The 6,935-nt window shown below is 44.3% G+C and overlaps 1 pseudogene; it reads right to left on the bottom strand.

The window, feature by feature from the left end:
* Positions 1-4,992: 4,992 nt before the first annotated feature.
* Positions 4,993-6,055, bottom strand: LOC149353649 (uncharacterized; annotated as a pseudogene).
* Between the last annotated feature and the right edge of the window lie 880 nt (positions 6,056-6,935).

The following is a 6,935-nucleotide window of genomic DNA, read 5'->3' as shown; positions in this document are numbered from 1 at the left end:
CTGAACAACTGAAGCATGGCTGTGAAAAACGAATATGCACATTAACTATCTCACTTCTCGGTAGACGTCTCAACTGCGCCGTGAGGGGAGGGGTGAATCAAGGAGGCAGTTAAAGAAGGAAGGAAGACGCGCCGTACGGGAAAGCTCCGAATAAATTTCGACCACTTGGTGTTGTCAACGTGCTGTGACAACGCAGTGCACATGGGCGACTCCAGCATTTCGCCGGAAAGTGAAATGCTTCCGCTTGCGGCCGTAATTTGGTTCCGCGTCCTCGTGCTCAGCAACCGAACACTTTAGCTACTGAGCACGAGGATGCGGGATCAAATTCCGCTTGTTTCGATGGGGGTCAAATTCTAAAGAAGCCCGAGTTCTGTGCATTGTCAATGCATGTTAAACAACCACAGATGCCTCTAAAAGGACGCAGGAGGTTATAAGGATGGAAAGGCGCGGTAACTGTGAGGCAGAGATCTACACCGTGGAGCGGAGAAAGGGGTCGTTATCTTGAGTGTTAGAAGTGAACCAATGAAGAGGGTCCTTTCTACAGTGTTTTTCTCAGGGCTCAAATTGCTGCAGATCGTTCAAAGATATGATCGAATGAATCGAATGGTGCAGAGAAGTGGCAATTGGGTGAATAGACTACGTGGGGTTCCTTAACATGCGCGGAAACCTGTCGCGAGCGTTTTTGCACCTGGCACCGAGCACCACGCATTGTGCGGAACGGAAGAACACTGCGTACGCTGATCCGTATGAGCAGATCTATTGCGATAGCGATTACGGTGCTCGGCTGCTGGCCCCAAAGACGCTGGTTCGATCGCGACCGCGGCATCCGCATATCGATGAAGGCGAAATGCTGGAGACCCGTGTACTTAGCGATGTCAGTGCAGGTTAGAGAACCCCAAGTGGCCAAAATTACTCGCAGCCCTCCACTACGGCGTCCCTCGTAGCCTAAACAAACTAACTAAACAAACTGTTTTTCGACATGATTATTTTTGTTCTTCGCTGCCGCCTCCGTCATCGATACAGTCATGATCGGCCGCTTGGCCGGTGTCGCCCTTAATTACAACTGAAGATAGGCGCAGAAAAGAACAACTGTGCGATATCAGTCGCAGTGCTGTTTCGTGTGCCAGAATCGGTCAATGATGTCACATTGAGTGAGATCGCGGCATTCACCTACGTCATAGCACCTTCCATTTTCTGCGACTAACGCAGTGAGGACAGTAAGCGCGGCTGAGAGCGAAATGAAGAAGAAAATGCACAGGCCTGTCGACAGGTTACGCAGTAGTCCTGCACTAGTTGATAGGCCTCATTAATTCGAAATGCAGCGTAGGTCTTGTAAACCTGCAAAGCAACGCGAGTTTGGCGCCAGAGCACATTAGTGGGCTATACCGATCGGCAACAGCTGCGATTCATGCTTCCGCACGGGAACCTGAGAAGGTAGCCGAACGCGTCGTTAACGAAAAAGAAGAAAAGCGGAGGAACGCCGCGCCAAATACGCATCAAAAACTGGCTGGAAGAGTCGTCGAGGGCTATGTACTCTCGACCACTTAACGCGACCTCTTGCCAAGCTCTTCACGGCGAATAAAATGTTTTACAATCAATCAAATCAAAGGTCTCAGTTAGCAGCACATACCTAGCATCTAGTTAGCAGAATATGCTATACGCTCTTCCTGCGAAGCATTTCATGACGGCACCTATACTTGCGTCTACGAAATACACTGCAAAAGTTTTGTATCGCTATATTGCCTTCACATGCTGCAGCATTCGCACATAAAGTATACAGGGTGTCCAGGCTAACTTTAGCCAAGGGTTGAAAGATAAAAAGTTGAGGTAGGCCAGAGAAACCAATTACATTTAGCTACCAGCCGGCTTGAGCATCTAGGCAATTTTTGCATTGCTATTAATTAAGGAGTAATTAAGATAATTTTTCTGAATGCGTAAATACTAACTTTAGACAGCAAATGTGAATAGCAAAGTTGGAAAGCACCTTCCGAAACCCCCATTCTAATTATTTGCGACAAAGAAAGCCTCACGTGTATCGCTTTTCCGAGCTCCAAAGAAAGTCCGCGAAATACAAAAAAGTGACTTGACTAGCTCATTCGCGCGCCACGATTGTGCTGCTTTCAGTCCTTGCTTGAATGAACGAAATCAGATCCTGGCAAGGCGCAACGACCTCATTGTTCCGGCAGGCCGATATGTCGACGGTGGTTGCGGCGCAACTTGCGCCGTCACGCTTGCAGACTGGCTCGCGCAGGCGTCGCAACCACCGTCGACATAGCGGCCTACCGTAGCAGTTGGGTCATCTCGCCTTGCCAGTAGCTGATTTCGTTCACTCAAGCCAGGACTGAGAGCAGCACAATCGTGGCGCGCGAATGCACTAGTCACGTGATTTTTTTGTATTTCGCGGACTTTCTTTGGAGCTCGGAGAAACGATACTCGTGAGGCTCTCTTTATCGCAAATAAATATAATGAGGGTTTCTGAAGGTGCTCTCCAACTTTGCTATTCACATCTGCTGTCTAAAGTCAATATTTACGCATTTAGAAAAATTATCTTAATTACTCTTTAATTAATAGCAATACAAAAAAATTGCCTAGATGCGCAAGCCGGCTGGTAGCTAAATGTAAGTGGTTTCCCTTGCCTACCTAAAATATCTTATTTTTTAACCCCTGGCTAAAGTTAGCCTGGACACCCTGTATATTCCTCGGAGTTTCGTGTCGGTTATTTCTCTCACTGTTCTTTGTACGTCGCCGCCGGCGCTCAGCGTTATAGTTCTCGGTTCAGTGCGGGACGCGCTATCAGGCGGATGCGCGCTAGACGCCACGCCTTAGTATAGCTCGCTAAGCATCCCAGCAACGCGCGGGTGATAGTTCGCTGTTTTTAACTGTTAACAACGACGGAAGGGTGTTATGAGAAAGCTTCTGAGTCATGTTCAAATACAACGTGAACGAATTCTTCCCCCCGAGTTTCTTTTGCGGAGGCAAGTGCGCCAAAGAAACTGTTCGCTAGGATTGTGCGCATGCCTGCCTGCCTGTATCTCTTCCTTGGCTGCGTCAGTGACACGCTAGAAAATTCAACAATTTACGCAGCTGCCTCAAAGAATAAAGCAACAACTTGAAACGCTAGGCCTTCCATCCGAATTAAGCCTCCAATTCTTTCATTCTCTATTTTAATTTACAATGCTGCAGAAAGTTCAAGTACTGGGTGAAGAAGCCCTGATACACAATCAGCAGATAACAACTATAGTTGAACAAGAATTTCCCAAGGGAAAAACAAATTATGTTTTTCGTTTTCAATTTCCTTTATCGCCTGACGGGTTTTCATGTCCTAAAGTAGCACTGCAGGCTATGAGACACAGCGTGCGGTGCAGGTTGTCGAACATCATCCCCATTACTTCTCCTTGAGGACATATTCCCATTGAACACCAATTAGCACCGTCCTGCCGCCCTGGATACGTCTTCCTTCCCTTGGAATTCAATGTGTTAGCTGCTCAGGACATAGAGGATGACGTTTTCTAAAGTTTACAAATTTGTACTTAAAAAACTGTGAGAAATACGTCGGTAAGGTATGCGCATGTAGATTGCACAGCGAGACGGGCGTTGTATGCGGGATATGGATCGATAATTAGGAAACTATCTAATCAAAATTAACTAATAAACTTTATAGCTTTTATTTTTTGAGCAAAAGTTACATATATTTGTTCAAAAATGCCTTAAAAGCTCATTTTGGTGTTCCTGATTAATCGCTACGCACTGTTTATTTATTTTCTTATCCCCGTATTACTACTTGTATTGTGTTCTACAGTTATATTTTGGTGTTCCTTACTTGTAGTACTTGTATTGAATTCTTGGATGTTTATTGTTACCTTCTGGTGTTCCTTACTATTTTTGCACTATATATATATATATATATATATATATATATATATATATATATATATATATATATATATATATATATATATATGACAGAAGCCAACAGCCACAGACACCAAGGGGCACAGGGGATTTTTTTTAAGTTATTTATTTTGTGGTGTTGATCAATTTAGAATATTACTGAATATGTTATCGTTTAAAGGTAACTGATTAGAAAAGCAGTAGAAAAAACAACCACCTGCCGCCGGGGGGATCCGAACCCACGACCTCCGAATTACGCGTCCGGTGCTCTACCTCTGAGCTACGGCGACGGCTGTCAATTCTTCTGCTTTCGGGGGTATTTATGTTTACAAGTAACCTAACCTTGAGAGTGTTCATCAGCGCCACCCACGTTCATAAGCGGCGGACGTTGAACGTCCTGAGTTACCGCAGGTGTGACGTAGAACGTCATCGAACGGAGAGGGTGGAAGCTGCGTGAGAACCCTCTTATGCTTCCTAAGGCGTCAAGGCTGCCAGAATCGAGGCCCTCGCTAAGCAATTAAGCAAACAAGGAGAGGGGATGAAGGGCTCGTTATAAATATGACAGAAGCCAACAGCCACAGAAACCAAGGGGCACAGGGGATTTTTTTTTAAGTTATTTATTTTGTGGTGTTGATCAATTTAGAATATTACTGAATATGTTATCGTTTAAAGGTAACTGATTAGAAAAGCAGAAGAAAAAACAACCTCCTGCCGCCGGTGGGATCCGAACCCACGACCTCCGAATTACGCGTCCGCGTTTTTTCTTCTGCTTTTCTAATCAGTTACCTTTAAACGATAACATATTCAGTAATATTCTAAATTGATCAACACCACAAAATAAATAACTTAAAAAAAATCCCCTGTGCCCCTTCGTTTCTGTGGCTGTTGGCTTCTGTCATATTTATAACGAGCCCTTCATCCCCTCTCCTATATATATATATATATATATATATATATATATATATATATATATATATATATATATATATATATATATATATATATATATATATGGTTTCTACAACGCACCGCTAGGAGGAGATAAAACGTCGTCTCCCGAGGGGAACGATTTATCTGCAAGGTTTTTAATCATGGGCAGTTTTAATCGGGAGGCAATTTAAAAATGGGATGCCCCTTCATGTGCACATAGCAATTCAGAAAATCATAACAAGAAATTAACGGCGGCAGTTGATTTCGGTTTTGCGCACAGTATATTGTCCAGCACGAAGCACTAACCAGATCACAGCGTCTTCCATTCCGAAGCAGTGGTGGAGGCCACGTAGGATGCACTGCCTTCAGTTGACTGAACCTACTTCCGCAGGTGGAGCTTCTGAACTCCAGGCACTTTCTTTGCCAGTTTCTATTGTTCCTTCTTCACTTCGCGAAAGTTTGCAAGCTCCCTCTGTGGCAGCTCCAGAATGGTGATGTTCTTTAGTGTTTCTTGAATTACGTCTACGAAGCCTCCGGATCTGTGTATGGCCTCACTTGCAGGCTTCCGCAAGTTGTGGTTTGATGCTCAATGTTTCACTAGCCCACCAACGCCGTCGCAAGGATTTTTGCAGTGTCCAGAGGCCGAAAACATCAATACCGTCCCTTGACATTTACTGCGCTGCAGCTCATGAAACTGGTATTTATTCCTGAAGTGAGCGGGAGCCCCGTCGCTCAAATATATTATCTTGGTGTAGATTGGCGCGTTTTCTTCGAGATGTGCTTTGACTCTCGACAGAGCCAAGCATGCATGAGCGGAATCATGAGGCATATCGTCGAAATTAACGGCGTAGTTAAGAGTCGATTTTCTTGATATGACAACGCAGGTAAACACGGTTACCTGCTTTTTCTGCCAATGGTACGCTTGTACTGAGTCTGGAAGCACAACTGTTCATTTTTTGGCGAAATCAAAATGTAAAACAATTGCACCTCTCTTGCAGCCATGTGTTTTTTCATGTATTGCTCTTGCTTGCGCAGATATAATGTAGTTGTAGGGAATGCATTTCATGGCCAATCTTAGAAATTCTCTCATAAACGATGAAGCGGTCAGAATTTTTTTAACTAGCTCACTGTCTTCCCATGTAGCAATCAACACCTCATCCTCGCTGCTCATTTAAAAATTTTCCGAAGTGAAAATGCCATCATGTGGATAGAGGCATAATTTCAGAGGAAACATGACGCAGCATCACACCATTGAGAATCAAACCACAACTTGCGGAAGCCTGCAAGTGAGGCCATATACAGAGCCGGAGGCTTCGTAGACGTAATTCAAGAAACACTAAAGAACATCCCCATTCTGGAGCTGCCACAGAGGGAGCTTGCAGACTTTCGCGAAGTGAAGAGGGAACAATGAAAACTGGCAAAGAAAGTGCCTGGAGTTCAGACGCTCCACCTGTGGAAGTAGATTCAGTCAACTGAAGGCAGTGCATCCTATGTGGCCTCCACCGCTGCTTCGGAATGGAAGACGCTGTGATCTGGTTAGTGCTTCGTGCTGGACAATATACTGTGCGCAAAACCGAGATCAACTGCCGCCGTTTATTTCTTGTTACGATTTTCTGAATTGCTATCTGCACATGAAGGGGCATCCCATTTTTAAATTGCCTCCCGATTAAAACTCCCCATGATTAAAAACCTTGCAGATAAATCGTTCCCCTCAGGAGACGACGTTTTGTCTCCTACTAACGGTGCCTTGTAGAAACCATTCAACACAGAGGTAAATAGACGTAGGTTCGAAAACGCCGACTTCAGAAACGCATTAATATTAACTTTTATATACAAAAATTTTTCTATGAACCGAGCAATGATCTAATATCTATCGTGAATCGATTACATATACCTATAGACCGTACGACGAATAAATTAGAGAATACAAACAACGTTTGACCGCCACCAGCCAATTCTTATGACATCAGGCAAAATAGCAAATTTATTCCCATTTTCACGCATTAAGAGCGCCGCTAACAAGCGAATAGAAGCTCTATAAGCATTGAGAATGGTTCGGATATTGGGGTAAATAAAATGTAACCACGTTCAATGAGTGCTAAGTCAAATTTCTG

The sequence above is a fragment of the Amblyomma mixtum genome, chromosome 3, assembly GCF_055824585.1.
Source record: "Amblyomma mixtum isolate Tamu chromosome 3, ASM5582458v1, whole genome shotgun sequence".
Lineage (NCBI taxonomy): Eukaryota > Metazoa > Arthropoda > Arachnida > Ixodida > Ixodidae > Amblyomma > Amblyomma mixtum.
The sequence above is the reverse complement of the archived record's forward strand: the minus strand, read 5'-3'. Positions and strand labels throughout refer to the sequence as shown.